Source organism: Rhipicephalus microplus, unplaced genomic scaffold, assembly GCF_043290135.1.
Source record: "Rhipicephalus microplus isolate Deutch F79 unplaced genomic scaffold, USDA_Rmic scaffold_44, whole genome shotgun sequence".
Classification (NCBI taxonomy): Eukaryota; Metazoa; Arthropoda; class Arachnida; order Ixodida; family Ixodidae; genus Rhipicephalus; species Rhipicephalus microplus.
In genome coordinates, this window is record NW_027464617.1 from 2,822,931 (window position 1) to 2,839,516 (window position 16,586).

The following is a 16,586-nucleotide window of genomic DNA, read 5'->3' on the forward strand; positions in this document are numbered from 1 at the left end:
GCGCCGCACCACACCCGGGAGGGCTCGAAACTCCAACCTTTCGGTTAACAGCCGATCACGCTAGCCAATTGCGCCACGGAGACAGTACTGCTCCACTCTCACCACCATCAGAACATATCTTCAAAGCTATCAGCCCAAAGAAAAAAAAGCGCCGCACCACCACCGGGTGGGCTCTAACCTCCAACCTTTCGGTCAACAGCCGATCGCGCTAGCCATTTGCGTCACGGAGACAGTCGTGCTCCACTCTCACCACCATCAGAACACTTCTTCAGAGCTATCAGCCCAAAGAAAAAAAAGCGCCGCACCACCACCGGGTGGGCTCGAAAACCTCCAACCTTTCGGTTAACAGCCGATCGTGCTAGCCAATTGCGCCACGGAGACAGTCGTGCTCCACTTTCAACACCATCAGAACATATCTTCAAAGCTATCAGCCCAAAGAAAAAAAAGCGCCGCACCACCACCGGATGGGCTCGAAACTCCAACATTTCGGTTAACAGCCGATCGCGCTCCCAATTGCGCCACGGAGACAGTCCTGCTCCACTCTCACCACCATCAGAAAGAATCTTCAAAGCTATCAGCCCAAAGAAAAAGAAGCGCCGCACCACCACCGGGTGGGCTCGAACCTCCAACCTTTCGGTTAACAGCCGATCCCGCTAGCCGATTGCGCCACGGAGACAGTCGTGCTCCACTCTCACCACCATCAGAACATATCTTCAAAGGTATCAGCGCAAAGAAAAGAGCAACGCTCCACTCCCGGGAGGGCTCGAAACTCCAACCTTTTGGTTAAAAGCCGATCACGCTAGCCAATTGCACCACGGAGACAGTCCTGCTCCACTCTCAAAACCATCAGAACATATCTTCAAAGCTATCAGCGCAAAGAAAAAAGCAACGCACCACTCCCGGGAGGGCTCGAAACTCCAACCTTTCGGTTAACAGCCGATCGCGCTAGCCAATTGCGCCACGGAGACAGTCCTGCTCTACTCTCACCACCATCAGAACATATCTTCAAAGTTGTCAGCCCAAAGATAAAAAAGCGCCTTACCACTCCCGGGAGGGCTCGAAACTCCAACCTTTCGGTTAACAGCCGATCACGCTAGCCAATTGCGCCACGGAGACAGTACTGCTCCACTCTCACCACCATCAGAACATATCTTCAAAGCTATCAGCGCAAAGAAAAAGCAACACCACTCCCGGGAGATCTCGAAACTCCAATTTTTTTATTAACAGCCGAACGTGCTAGCCAATTTCGCCAGGGAGACAGTCGTGCTCCTCTCTCACCACCGTCAGAACATTTCTACAGAGCTATCAGCCCAAAGAAAAAAAAGCGCCGCACCACCACGGGGTGGGCTCGAAACTCCAACCTTTCGGTTAACAGCCAGTCGCGCCAGCCTATTGCGCCACGGAGACAGTCGTGCTCCACTCTCACCACCATCAGAACACTTCTTCAGAGCTATCAGCCCAAAGAAAAAAAAGCGCCGCACCACCACCGGGTGGGCTCGAAAACCTCCAACCTTTCGGTTACAGCCGATCGCGCTAGCCAATTGCGCCACGGAGACAGTCGTGCTCACTTTCAACACCATCAGAACATATCTTCAAAGCTGTCAGCGCAAAGAAAAAAGCAACACACCACTCCCGGTAGGGCTCGAAACTCCAACCTTTCGGTTAACAGCCGATCGCGCTGGCCAATTGCGCCACGGAGACAGTCCTGCTCCACTCTCACCACCATCAGAACATATCTTCAAAGCCATCAGCCCAAAGAAAAAAGCAACACACCACTCACAGGAGGGCTTGAAACTTCAACCTTTCGGTTAACAGCCGATTCAGCTAGTCAATTGCGCCAAGGAGACAGTCTTGCTCCACTCTAACCACCATCAGAACATATCTTCAAAGTTGTCAGCCCAAAGAAAAAAAAACGCCGCACCACCACCAGGTGGGCTCGAACCTCCAACCTTTCGATTAACAGCCGATCGCGCTAGCCAAGTGCGCCACGAAGATAGTCGTGCTCCACTCTCACCACCATCAGAACATATCTTCAAAGCTATCAGCGCAAAGAAAAAAGCAACACACCACTCCCGGGAGGGCTCAAACCTCCAACTTTAAGGTTAACAGCCGATCGCGCTAGCCAATTGCGCCACGGAGACAATCCTGCTCCACTCTCACCACCATCAGAACTTATCTTCAAAGCTATCAGCCCAAAGAAAAAAAAAGCGCCACACCACAACCGGGTGGGCTCTAACCTCCAACCTTTCGGTTAATAGCCGATCGCGCTAGCCATTTGCGTCACGGAGACAGTCGTGCTCCACTCTCACCACCATCAGAACATTTCTTCAGAGATATCAGCCCAAAGAAAAAAAAGAGCGCCGCACCACCACCGGGTGGGCTCGAAAACCTCCAACCTTTCAGTTAACAGCCGATCGCGCTAGCCAATTGCGCCATGGAGACAGTCGTGCTTCACTTTCAACACCATCAGAACATATCTTCAAAGCTATCAGCGCAAAGAAAAAACGCACCCCACCACTCCCGGTAGGGCTCAAAACTCCAACCTTTCGGTTAACAGCCGATCGCGCTGGCCAATTGCGCCACGGAGACAGTCCTGCTCCACTCTCACCACCATCAGAACATATCTTCAAAGCTATCAGCCTAAAGAAAAAAAAGCGCCGCACATCCACCGGGTGGGCTCGAAACTCCAACATTTCGGTTAACAGCCGATCGCGCTAGCCAATTGCGCCACGGAGACAGTCCTGCTCCTCTCTCACCACCATAAGAACATATCTTCAAAGCTATCAGCCCAAAGAAAAAAAAGCGCCGCACCACCACCGGGTGGGCTCGAACCTCCTACCTTTCGGTTAACAGCCAATCGCGCTAGCCGATTGCGCCACGGAGACAGTCGTGCTCCACTCTCACCACCATCAGAACAAATCTTCAAAGGTATCAGCGCAAAAAAAAACAACGCACCACTCCCGGGAGGGCTCGAAACTCCAACCTTTTGGTTAAAAGCCGATCACGCTAGCCAATTGCGCCACGGAGACAGTCCTGCTCCACTCTCATCACCATCAGAACATATCTTCAAAGCTATCAGCGCAAAGAAAAAAGCAACACACCACTCCCGGGAGGGCTCGAAACTCCAACATTTGGTTTAACAGCCGATCACGCTAGCCAATTGCGCCACGGAAACAGTCCTGCTCTACTCTCACCACCGTCAGAACATATCTTCAAAGCTATCAGCCCAAAGAAAAAAAAGCGCCGCACCACCATCGGGTGGGCTCGAACCTCCAATCTTTCGGTTAACAGCCGATCGTGCTAGCCAATTGCGCCACGGAGACAGTCGTGCTCCACACTCACCACCATCAGAACATATCGTCAAAGCTATCAGCGCAAGGAAAAAAGCAACACACCACTCACAGGAGGGCTCGAAACTCCAACCTTTCGGTTAACAGCCGATTCAGCTAGTCAATTGCGCCAAGGAGACAGTCTTGCTTCACTCTAACCACCATCAGAACATATCTTCAAAGTTATCAGCCCAAAGAAAAAAAAAAGCACCGCACCACCAACAGGTGGGCTCGAACCTCCAACCTTTCGGTTAACAGCCGATCGCGCTAGCCAATTGCGCCACGAAGATAGTCGTGCTCCACTCTCACCACCATCAGAACATATCTTCAAAGCTATCAGCGCAAAGAAAAAAGCAACACACCACTCCCGGGAGGGCTCGAACCTCCAACTTTTCGGTTACCCGCCGATCGCGCTAGCCAATTGCGCAACGGAGACAGTCCTGCTCCACTCTCACCACCATCAGAACTTATCCTCAAAGCTATCAGCCCAAAGAAAAAAAAGCGCCGCACAACCACCGGGTGGGCTCTAACCTCCAACCTTTCGGTCAACAGCCGATCGCGCTAGCCAATTGCGCCACGGATACAGTCGTGCTCCACTTTCAACACCATCAGAACATATCTTCAAAGCTATCAGCGCAAAGAAAAAAGCAACACACCACTCCCGGTAGGGCTCGAAACTCCAACCTTTCGGTTAACAGCCGAACGTGCTAGCCAATTTCGCCAGGGAGACAGTCGTGCTCCTCTCTCACCACCGTCAGAACATTTCTTCAGAGCTATCAGCCCAAAGAAAAAAAAGCGCCGCACCACCACGGGGTGGGCTCGAAACTCCAACCTTACGGTTAACAGCCGGTCGCGCCATCCGATTGCGCCACGGAGACAGTCGTGCTCTACTCTCACCACCATCAGAACATATCTTCAAAGCTATCAGCCTAAAGAAAAAAAAAGCGCCGCACCACCAACGGGTGGGCTCGAACCTCCAACTTTTCGGTTAACAGCCGATTGCGCTAGCCCATTGCGCCATGGAGACAGTCGTGCTCCACACTCACCACTATCAGAACATATCTTAAAGCTATCAGCGCAAAGAAAAAAAAGCGCCGCACCACACCCGGGAGGGCTCGAAACTCCAACCTTTCGGTTAACAGCCGATCACGCTAGCCAATTGCGCCACGGAGACAGTACTGCTCCACTCTCACCACCATCAGAACATATCTTCAAAGCTATCAGCCCAAAGAAAAAAAAGCGCCGCATCACCACCGGGTGGGCTCTAACCTCCAACCTTTCGGTCAACAGCCGATCGCGCTAGCCATTTGCGTCACGGAGACAGTCGTGCTCCACTCTCACCACCATCAGAACACTTCTTCAGAGCTATCAGCCCAAAGAAAAAAAAGCGCCGCACCACCACCGGGTGGGCTCGAAAACCTCCAACCTTTCGGTTAACAGCCGATCGTGCTAGCCAATTGCGCCACGGAGACAGTCGTGCTCCACTTTCAACACCATCAGAACATATCTTCAAAGCTATCAGCCCAAAGAAAAAAAAGCGCCGCACCACCACCGGATGGGCTCGAAACTCCAACATTTCGGTTAACAGCCGATCGCGCTCCCAATTGCGCCACGGAGACAGTCCTGCTCCACTCTCACCACCATCAGAAAGAATCTTCAAAGCTATCAGCCCAAAGAAAAAGAAGCGCCGCACCACCACCGGGTGGGCTCGAACCTCCAACCTTTCGGTTAACAGCCGATCCCGCTAGCCGATTGCGCCACGGAGACAGTCGTGCTCCACTCTCACCACCATCAGAACATATCTTCAAAGGTATCAGCGCAAAGAAAAGAGCAACGCACCACTCCCGGGAGGGCTCGAAACTCCAACCTTTTGGTTAAAAGCCGATCACGCTAGCCAATTGCACCACGGAGACAGTCCTGCTCCACTCTCAAAACCATCAGAACATATCTTCAAAGCTATCAGCGCAAAGAAAAAAGCAACGCACCACTCCCGGGAGGGCTCGAAACTCCAACCTTTCGGTTAACAGCCGATCGCGCTAGCCAATTGCGCCACGGAGACAGTCCTGCTCTACTCTCACCACCATCAGAACATATCTTCAAAGTTGTCAGCCCAAAGATAAAAAAGCGCCGCACCACTCCCGGGAGGGCTCGAAACTCCAACCTTTCGGTTAACAGCCGATCACGCTAGCCAATTGCGCCACGGAGACAGTACTGCTCCACTCTCACCACCATCAGAACATATCTTCAAAGCTATCAGCGCAAAGAAAAAGCAACACCACTCCCGGGAGATCTCGAAACTCCAATTTTTTTATTAACAGCCGAACGTGCTAGCCAATTTCGCCAGGGAGACAGTCGTGCTCCTCTCTCACCACCGTCAGAACATTTCTACAGAGCTATCAGCCCAAAGAAAAAAAAGCGCCGCACCACCACGGGGTGGGCTCGAAACTCCAACCTTTCGGTTAACAGCCGGTCGCGCCAGCCTATTGCGCCACGGAGACAGTCGTGCTCCACTCTCACCACCATCAGAACACTTCTTCAGAGCTATCAGCCCAAAGAAAAAAAAGCGCCGCACCACCACCGGGTGGGCTCGAAAACCTCCAACCTTTCGGTTAACAGCCGATCGCGCTAGCCAATTGCGCCACGGAGACAGTCGTGCTCACTTTCAACACCATCAGAACATATCTTCAAAGCTGTCAGCGCAAAGAAAAAAGCAACACACCACTCCCGGTAGGGCTCGAAACTCCAACCTTTCGGTTAACAGCCGATCGCGCTGGCCAATTGCGCCACGGAGACAGTCCTGCTCCACTCTCACCACCATCAGAACATATCTTCAAAGCTATCAGCCCAAAGAAAAAAAAGCGCCGCACCACCACCGGGTGGGCTCGAACCTCCTACCTTTCGGTTAACAGCCAATCGCGCTAGCCGATTGCGCCACGGAGACAGTCGTGCTCCACTCTCACCACCATCAGAACAAATCTTCAAAGGTATCAGCGCAAAAAAAAACAACGCACCACTCCCGGGAGGGCTCGAAACTCCAACCTTTTGGTTAAAAGCCGATCACGCTAGCCAATTGCGCCACGGAGACAGTCCTGCTCCACTCTCATCACCATCAGAACATATCTTCAAAGCTATCAGCGCAAAGAAAAAAGCAACACACCACTCCCGGGAGGGCTCGAAACTCCAACATTTGGTTTAACAGCCGATCACGCTAGCCAATTGCGCCACGGAAACAGTCCTGCTCTACTCTCACCACCGTCAGAACATATCTTCAAAGCTATCAGCCCAAAGAAAAAAAAGCGCCGCACCACCATCGGGTGGGCTCGAACCTCCAATCTTTCGGTTAACAGCCGATCGTGCTAGCCAATTGCGCCACGGAGACAGTCGTGCTCCACACTCACCACCATCAGAACATATCGTCAAAGCTATCAGCGCAAGGAAAAAAGCAACACACCACTCACAGGAGGGCTCGAAACTCCAACCTTTCGGTTAACAGCCGATTCAGCTAGTCAATTGCGCCAAGGAGACAGTCTTGCTTCACTCTAACCACCATCAGAACATATCTTCAAAGTTATCAGCCCAAAGAAAAAAAAAAGCACCGCACCACCAACAGGTGGGCTCGAACCTCCAACCTTTCGGTTAACAGCCGATCGCGCTAGCCAATTGCGCCACGAAGATAGTCGTGCTCCACTCTCACCACCATCAGAACATATCTTCAAAGCTATCAGCGCAAAGAAAAAAGCAACACACCACTCCCGGGAGGGCTCGAACCTCCAACTTTTCGGTTACCCGCCGATCGCGCTAGCCAATTGCGCAACGGAGACAGTCCTGCTCCACTCTCACCACCATCAGAACTTATCCTCAAAGCTATCAGCCCAAAGAAAAAAAAGCGCCGCACAACCACCGGGTGGGCTCTAACCTCCAACCTTTCGGTCAACAGCCGATCGCGCTAGCCAATTGCGCCACGGATACAGTCGTGCTCCACTTTCAACACCATCAGAACATATCTTCAAAGCTATCAGCGCAAAGAAAAAAGCAACACACCACTCCCGGTAGGGCTCGAAACTCCAACCTTTCGGTTAACAGCCGAACGTGCTAGCCAATTTCGCCAGGGAGACAGTCGTGCTCCTCTCTCACCACCGTCAGAACATTTCTTCAGAGCTATCAGCCCAAAGAAAAAAAAGCGCCGCACCACCACGGGGTGGGCTCGAAACTCCAACCTTACGGTTAACAGCCGGTCGCGCCATCCGATTGCGCCACGGAGACAGTCGTGCTCTACTCTCACCACCATCAGAACATATCTTCAAAGCTATCAGCCTAAAGAAAAAAAAAGCGCCGCACCACCAACGGGTGGGCTCGAACCTCCAACTTTTCGGTTAACAGCCGATTGCGCTAGCCCATTGCGCCATGGAGACAGTCGTGCTCCACACTCACCACTATCAGAACATATCTTAAAGCTATCAGCGCAAAGAAAAAAAAGCGCCGCACCACACCCGGGAGGGCTCGAAACTCCAACCTTTCGGTTAACAGCCGATCACGCTAGCCAATTGCGCCACGGAGACAGTACTGCTCCACTCTCACCACCATCAGAACATATCTTCAAAGCTATCAGCCCAAAGAAAAAAAAGCGCCGCATCACCACCGGGTGGGCTCTAACCTCCAACCTTTCGGTCAACAGCCGATCGCGCTAGCCATTTGCGTCACGGAGACAGTCGTGCTCCACTCTCACCACCATCAGAACACTTCTTCAGAGCTATCAGCCCAAAGAAAAAAAAGCGCCGCACCACCACCGGGTGGGCTCGAAAACCTCCAACCTTTCGGTTAACAGCCGATCGTGCTAGCCAATTGCGCCACGGAGACAGTCGTGCTCCACTTTCAACACCATCAGAACATATCTTCAAAGCTATCAGCCCAAAGAAAAAAAAGCGCCGCACCACCACCGGATGGGCTCGAAACTCCAACATTTCGGTTAACAGCCGATCGCGCTCCCAATTGCGCCACGGAGACAGTCCTGCTCCACTCTCACCACCATCAGAAAGAATCTTCAAAGCTATCAGCCCAAAGAAAAAGAAGCGCCGCACCACCACCGGGTGGGCTCGAACCTCCAACCTTTCGGTTAACAGCCGATCCCGCTAGCCGATTGCGCCACGGAGACAGTCGTGCTCCACTCTCACCACCATCAGAACATATCTTCAAAGGTATCAGCGCAAAGAAAAGAGCAACGCACCACTCCCGGGAGGGCTCGAAACTCCAACCTTTTGGTTAAAAGCCGATCACGCTAGCCAATTGCACCACGGAGACAGTCCTGCTCCACTCTCAAAACCATCAGAACATATCTTCAAAGCTATCAGCGCAAAGAAAAAAGCAACGCACCACTCCCGGGAGGGCTCGAAACTCCAACCTTTCGGTTAACAGCCGATCGCGCTAGCCAATTGCGCCACGGAGACAGTCCTGCTCTACTCTCACCACCATCAGAACATATCTTCAAAGTTGTCAGCCCAAAGATAAAAAAGCGCCGCACCACTCCCGGGAGGGCTCGAAACTCCAACCTTTCGGTTAACAGCCGATCACGCTAGCCAATTGCGCCACGGAGACAGTACTGCTCCACTCTCACCACCATCAGAACATATCTTCAAAGCTATCAGCGCAAAGAAAAAGCAACACCACTCCCGGGAGATCTCGAAACTCCAATTTTTTTATTAACAGCCGAACGTGCTAGCCAATTTCGCCAGGGAGACAGTCGTGCTCCTCTCTCACCACCGTCAGAACATTTCCACAGAGCTATCAGCCCAAAGAAAAAAAAGCGCCGCACCACCACGGGGTGGGCTCGAAACTCCAACCTTTCGGTTAACAGCCGGTCGCGCCAGCCTATTGCGCCACGGAGACAGTCGTGCTCCACTCTCACCACCATCAGAACACTTCTTCAGAGCTATCAGCCCAAAGAAAAAAAAGCGCCGCACCACCACCGGGTGGGCTCGAAAACCTCCAACCTTTCGGTTAACAGCCGATCGCGCTAGCCAATTGCGCCACGGAGACAGTCGTGCTCACTTTCAACACCATCAGAACATATCTTCAAAGCTGTCAGCGCAAAGAAAAAAGCAACACACCACTCCCGGTAGGGCTCGAAACTCCAACCTTTCGGTTAACAGCCGATCGCGCTGGCCAATTGCGCCACGGAGACAGTCCTGCTCCACTCTCACCACCATCAGAACATATCTTCAAAGCCATCAGCCCAAAGAAAAAAAAGCGCAGCACCACCACCGGGTGGGCTCGAAACTCCAACCTTTCGGTTAACAGCCGATCGCGCTAGCCAATTGCGCCACGGAGACAGTGCTGCTCCACTCTCACCACCATCAGAACTTATCTTCAAAGCTATCAGCGCAAAGAAAAAAGCAACACACCACTCACAGGAGGGCTCGAAACTCCAACATTTCGGTTAACAGCCGATCGCGCAAGCCAATTGCGCCACGGAGACAGTCCCGCTCCTCTCTCACCACCATCAGAACATATCTTCAAAGCTATCAGCCCAAAGAAAAAAAAGCGCCGCCACACCACCGGGTGGGCTCGAACCTCCTACCTTTCGGTTAACAGCCGATCGCGCTAGCCGATTGCGCCACGGAGACAGTCGTGCTCCACTCTCACCACCATCAGAACAAATCTTCAAAGGTATCAGCGCAAAAAAACAACAACGCACCACTCCCGGGAGGGCTCCAAACTCCAACCTTTTGGTTAAAAGCCGATCACGCTAGCCATTTGCGCCACGGAAACAGTCCTGCTCTACTCTCACCACCGTCAGAACATATCTTCAAAGTTATCAGCCCAAAGAAAAAAAAGCGCCGCACCACCATCGGGTGGGCTCGAACCTCCAACCTTTCGGTTAACAGCCGATCGCGCTAGCCAATTGCGCCACGGAGACAGTCGTGCTCCACACTCACCACCATCAGAACATATCTTCAAAGCTATCAGCGCAAGAAAAAAAGCAACACACCACTCCCGGTAGGGCTCGAAACTCCAACCTTTTGGTTAAAAGCCGATCACGCTAGCCATTTGCGCCACGGAAACAGTCCTGCTCCACTCTCACCACCATCAGAAAAAATCTTAAAAGCTATCAGCCCAAAGAAAAAGAAGCGCCGCACCACCACCGGGTAGGCTCGAACCTCCAATTTTTTTATTAACAGCCGAACGTGCTAGCCAATTTCGCCAGGGAGACAGTCGTGCTCCTCTCTCACCACCGTCAGAACATTTCTACAGAGCTATCAGCCCAAAGAAAAAAAAGCGCCGCACCACCACGGGGTGGGCTCGAAACTCCAACCTTTCGGTTAACAGCCGGTCGCGCCAGCCTATTGCGCCACGGAGACAGTCGTGCTCCACTCTCACCACCATCAGAACACTTCTTCAGAGCTATCAGCCCAAAGAAAAAAAAGCGCCGCACCACCACCGGGGGGGCTCGAAAACCTCCAACCATTCGCTTAACAGCCGGTCGCGCCAGCCTATTGCGCCACGGAGACAGTCGTGCTCCACTCTCACCACCATCAGAACACTTCTTCAGAGCTATCAGCCCAAAGAAAAAAAAGCGCCGCACCACCACCGGGGGGGCTCGAAAACCTCCAACCATTCGCTTAACAGCCGATCGCGCTAGCCAATTGCGCCACGGAGACAGTCGTGCTCCACTCTCACCACCATCAGAACACTTCTTCAGAGCTATCAGCCCAAAGAAAAAAAAGCGCCGCACCACCACCGGGGGGGCTCGAAAACCTCCAACCATTCGCTTAACAGCCGATCGCGCTAGCCAATTGCGCCACGGAGACAGTCCTGCTCTACTCTCACCACCATCAGAACATATCTTCAAAGTTGTCAGCCCAAAGAAAAAAAAGCGCCGCACCACTCCCGGGAGGGCTCGAAACTCCAACCTTTCGGTTAACAGCCGATCACGCTAGCCAATTGCGCCACGGAGACAGTACTGCTCCACTCTCACCACCATCAGAACATATCTTCAAAGCTATCAGCGCAAAGAAAAAAGCAACACCACTCCCGGGAGATCTCGAAACTCCAATTTTTTTATTAACAGCCGAACGTGCTAGCCAATTTCGCCAGGGAGACAGTCGTGCTCCTCTCTCACCACCGTCAGAACATTTCTACAGAGCTATCAGCCCAAAGAAAAAAAAGCGCCGCACCACCACGGGGTGGGCTCGAAACTCCAACCTTTCGGTTAACAGCCGGTCGCGCCAGCCTATTGCGCCACGGAGACAGTCGTGCTCCACTCTCACCACCATCAGAACACTTCTTCAGAGCTATCAGCCCAAAGAAAAAAAAGCGCCGCACCACCACCGGGTGGGCTCGAAAACCTCCAACTTTTCGGTTAACAGCCGATCGCGCTAGCCAATTGCGCCACGGAGACAGTCGTGCTCACTTTCAACACCATCAGAACATATCTTCAAAGCTGTCAGCGCAAAGAAAAAAGCAACACACCACTCCCGGTAGGGCTCGAAACTCCAACCTTTCGGTTAACAGCCGATCGCGCTGGCCAATTGCGCCACGGAGACAGTCCTGCTCCACTCTCACCACCATCAGAACATATCTTCAAAGCCATCAGCCCAAAGAAAAAAAAGCGCAGCACCACCACCGGGTGGGCTCGAAACTCCAACCTTTCGGTTAACAGCCGATCGCGCTAGCCAATTGCGCCACGGAGACAGTGCTGCTCCACTCTCACCACCATCAGAACTTATCTTCAAAGCTATCAGCGCAAAGAAAAAAGCAACACACCACTCACAGGAGGGCTCGAAACTCCAACATTTCGGTGAACAGCCGATCGCGCTAGCCAATTGCGCCACGGAGACAGTCCCGCTCCTCTCTCACCACAATCAGAACAAATCTTCAAAGGTATCAGCGCAAAAAAACAACAACGCACCACTCCCGGGAGGGCTCCAAACTCCAACCTTTTGGTTAAAAGCCGATCACGCTAGCCATTTGCGCCACGGAAACAGTCCTGCTCTACTCTCACCACCGTCAGAACATATCTTCAAAGTTATCAGCCCGAAGAAAAAAAAGCGCCGCACCACCATCGGGTGGGCTCGAACCTCTAACCTTTCGGTTAACAGCCGATCGCGCTAGCCAATTGCGCCACGGAGACAGTCGTGCTCCACACTCACCACCATCAGAACATATCTTCAAAGCTATCAGCGCAAGAAAAAAAGCAACACACCACTCCCGGTAGGGCTCGAAACTCCAACCTTTTGGTTAAAAGCCGATCACGCTAGCCAATTGCACCACGGAGACAGTCCTGCTCCACTCTCAAAACCATCAGAACATATCTTCAAAGCTATCAGCGCAAAGAAAAAAGCAACGAACCACTCCCGGGAGGGCTCGAAACTCCAACCGTTCGGTTAACAGCCGATCGCGCTAGCCAATTGCGCCACGGAGACAGTCCTGCTCTACTCTCACCACCATCAGAACATATCTTCAAAGTTGTCAGCCCAAAGAAAAAAAAGCGCCGCACCACCACCGGATGGGCTCGAAACTCCAACCTTTTGGTTAAAAGCCGATCACGCTAGCCATTTGCACCACGGAAACAGTCCTGCTCCACTCTCACCACCATCAGAAAAAATCTTAAAAGCTATCAGCCCAAAGAAAAAGAAGCGCCGCACCACCACCGGGTAGGCTCGAACCTCCAACCTTTCGGTTAACAGCCGATCGCGCTAGCCGATTGCGCCACGGAGACAGTCGTGCTCCACTCTCACCACCATCAGAACATATCTTCAAAGGTATCAGCGCAAAGAAAAGAGCAACGCACCACTCCCGGGAGGGCTCGAAACTCCAACCTTTTGGTTAAACGCCGATCACGCTAGCCAATTGCACCACGGAGACAGTCCTGCTCCACTCTCAAAACCATCAGAACATATCTTCAAAGCTATCAGCGCAAAGAAAAAAGCAACGCACCACTCCCGGGAGGGCTCGAAACTCCAACCTTTCGGTTAACAGCCGATCGCGCTAGCCAATTGCGCCACGGAGACAGTCCTGCTCTACTCTCACCACCATCAGAACATATCTTCAAAGTTGTCAGCCCAAAGAAAAAAAAGCGCCGCACCACTCCCGGGAGGGCTCGAAACTCCAACCTTTCGGTTAACAGCCGATCACGCTAGCCAATTGCGCCACGGAGACAGTACTGCTCCACTCTCACCACCATCAGAACATATCTTCAAAGCTATCAGCGCAAAGAAAAAAGCAACACCACTCCCGGGAGATCTCGAAACTCCAATTTTTTTATTAACAGCCGAACGTGCTAGCCAATTTCGCCAGGGAGACAGTCGTGCTCCTCTCTCACCACCGTCAGAACATTTCTACAGAGCTATCAGCCCAAAGAAAAAAAAGCGCCGCACCACCACGGGGTGGGCTCGAAACTCCAACCTTTCGGTTAACAGCCGGTCGCGCCAGCCTATTGCGCCACGGAGACAGTCGTGCTCCACTCTCACCACCATCAGAACACTTCTTCAGAGCTATCAGCCCAAAGAAAAAAAAGCGCCGCACCACCACCGGGGGGGCTCGAAAACCTCCAACCTTTCGGTTAACAGCCGATCGCGCTAGCCAATTGCTCCCTGGAGACAGTGCTGCTCCACTCTCACCACCATCAGAACTTATCTTCAAAGCTATCAGCGCAAAGAAAAAAGCAACACACCACTCACAGGAGGGCTCGAAACTCCAACCTTTCGGTTAACAGCCGATTCAGCTAGTCAATTGCGCCAAGGAGACAGTCTTGCTCCACTCTAACCACCATCAGAACATATCTTCAAAGTTGTCAGCCCAAAGAAAAAAAAACGCCGCACCACCAGCAGTTGGGCTCGAACCTCCAACCTTTCGGTTAACAGCCGATCGCGCTAGCCAATTGCTCCACGAAGATAGTCGTGCTCCACTCTCACCACCATCAGAACATATCTTCAAAGCTATCAGCGCAAAGAAAAAAGCAACACACCACTCCCGGGAGGGCTCAAACCTCCAACTTTTCGGTTAACAGCCGATCGCGCTAGCCAATTGCGCCACGGAGACAATCCTGCTCCACTCTCACCACCATCAGAACTTATCTTCAAAGCTATCAGCCCAAAGAAAAAAAAGCGCCGCACCACAACCGGGTGGGCTCTAACCTCCAACCTTTCGGTTAATAGCCGATCGCGCTGGCCAATTGCGCCACGGAGACAGTCCTGCTCTACTCTCACCACCATCAGAACATATCTTCAAAGCTATCAGCCCAAAGAAAAAAAAGCGCCGCACCACCACCAGGTGGGCTCGAAACTCCAACATTTCGGTTAACAGCCGATCGCGCTAGCCAATTGCGCCACGGAGACAGTCCCGCTCCTCTCTCACCACCATCAGAACATATCTTCAAAGCTATCAGCCAAAAGAAAAAAAAGCGCCGCACCACCACCGGGTGGGCTCGACCTCCTACCTTTCGGTTAACAGCCGATCGCGCTAGCCGATTGCGCCACGGAGACAGTCGTGCTCCACTCTCACCACCATCAGAACAAATCTTCAAAGGTATCAGCGCAAAAAAACAACAACGCACCACTCCCGGGAGGGCTCCAAACTCCAACCTTTTGGTTAAAAGCCGATCACGCTAGCCATTTGCGCCACGGAAACAGTCCTGCTCTACTCTCACCACCGTCAGAACATATCTTCAAAGCTATCAGCCCAAAGAAAAAAAAGCGCCGCACCACCATCGGGTGGGCTCGAACCTCCAACCTTTCGGTTAACAGCCGATCGCGCTAGCCAATTGCGCCACGGAGACAGTCGTGCTCCACACTCACCACCATCAGAACACATCTTCAAAGCTATCAGCGCAAGGAAAAAAGCAACACACCACTCCCGGTAGGGCTCGAAACTCCAACCTTTCGGTTAACAGCCGATCGCGCTGGCCAATTGCGCCACGGAGACAGTCCTGCTCCACTCTCACCACCATCAGAACATATCTTCAAAGCCATCAGCCCAAAGAAAAAAAAGCGCCGCACCACCACCGGGTGGGCTCGAAACTCCAACCTTTCGGTTAACAGCCGATCGCGCTAGCCAATTGCGCCACGGAGACAGTGCTGCTCCACTCCCACCACCATCAGAACTTATCTTCAAAGCTATCAGCGCAAAGAAAAAAGCAACACACCACTCACAGGAGGACTCGAAACTCCAACCTTTCGGTCAACAGCCGATTCAGCTAGTCAATTGCGCCAAGGAGACAGTCTTGCTCCACTCTAACCACCATCAGAACATATCTTCAAAGTTGTCAGCCCAAAGAAAAAAAAACGCCGCACCAACACCAGGTGGGCTCGAACCTCCAACCTTTCGGTTAACAGCCGATCGCGCTAGCCAATTGCGCCACGGAGACAGTCCTGCTCCACTCTCACCACCATCAGAACATATCTTCAAAGCCATCAGCCCAAAGAAAAAAAAGCGCAGCACCACCACCGGGTGGGCTCGAAACTCCAACCTTTCGGTTAACAGCCGATCGCGCTAGCCAATTGCGCCACGGAGACAGTGCTGCTCCACTCTCACCACCATCAGAACTTATCTTCAAAGCTATCAGCGCAAAGAAAAAAGCAACACACCACTCACAGGAGGGCTCGAAACTCCAACATTTCGGTTAACAGCCGATCGCGCTAGCCAATTGCGCCACGGAGATAGTCCCGCTCCTCTCTCACCACCATCAGAACAAATCTTCAAAGGTATCAGCGCAAAAAAACAACAACGCACCACTCCCGGGAGGGCTCCAAACTCCAACCTTTTGGTTAAAAGCCGATCACGCTAGCCATTTGCGCCACGGAAACAGTCCTGCTCTACTCTCACCACCGTCAGAACATATCTTCAAAGTTATCAGCCCGAAGAAAAAAAAGCGCCGCACCACCACCGGGTAGGCTCGAACCTCCAACCTTTCGGTTAACAGCCGATCGCGCTAGCCGATTGCGCCACGGAGACAGTCGTGCTCCACTCTCACCACCATCAGAACATATCTTCAAAGGTATCAGCGCAAAGAAAAGAGCAACGCACCACTCCCGGGAGGGCTCGAAACTCCAACCTTTTGGTTAAACGCCGATCACGCTAGCCAATTGCACCACGGAGACAGTCCTGCTCCACTCTCAAAACCATCAGAACATATCTTCAAAGCTATCAGCGCAAAGAAAAAAGCAACGCACCACTCCCGGGAGGGCTCGAAACTCCAACCTTTCGGTTAACAGCCGATCGCGCTAGCCGATTGCGCCACGGAGACAGTCCTGCTCTACTCTC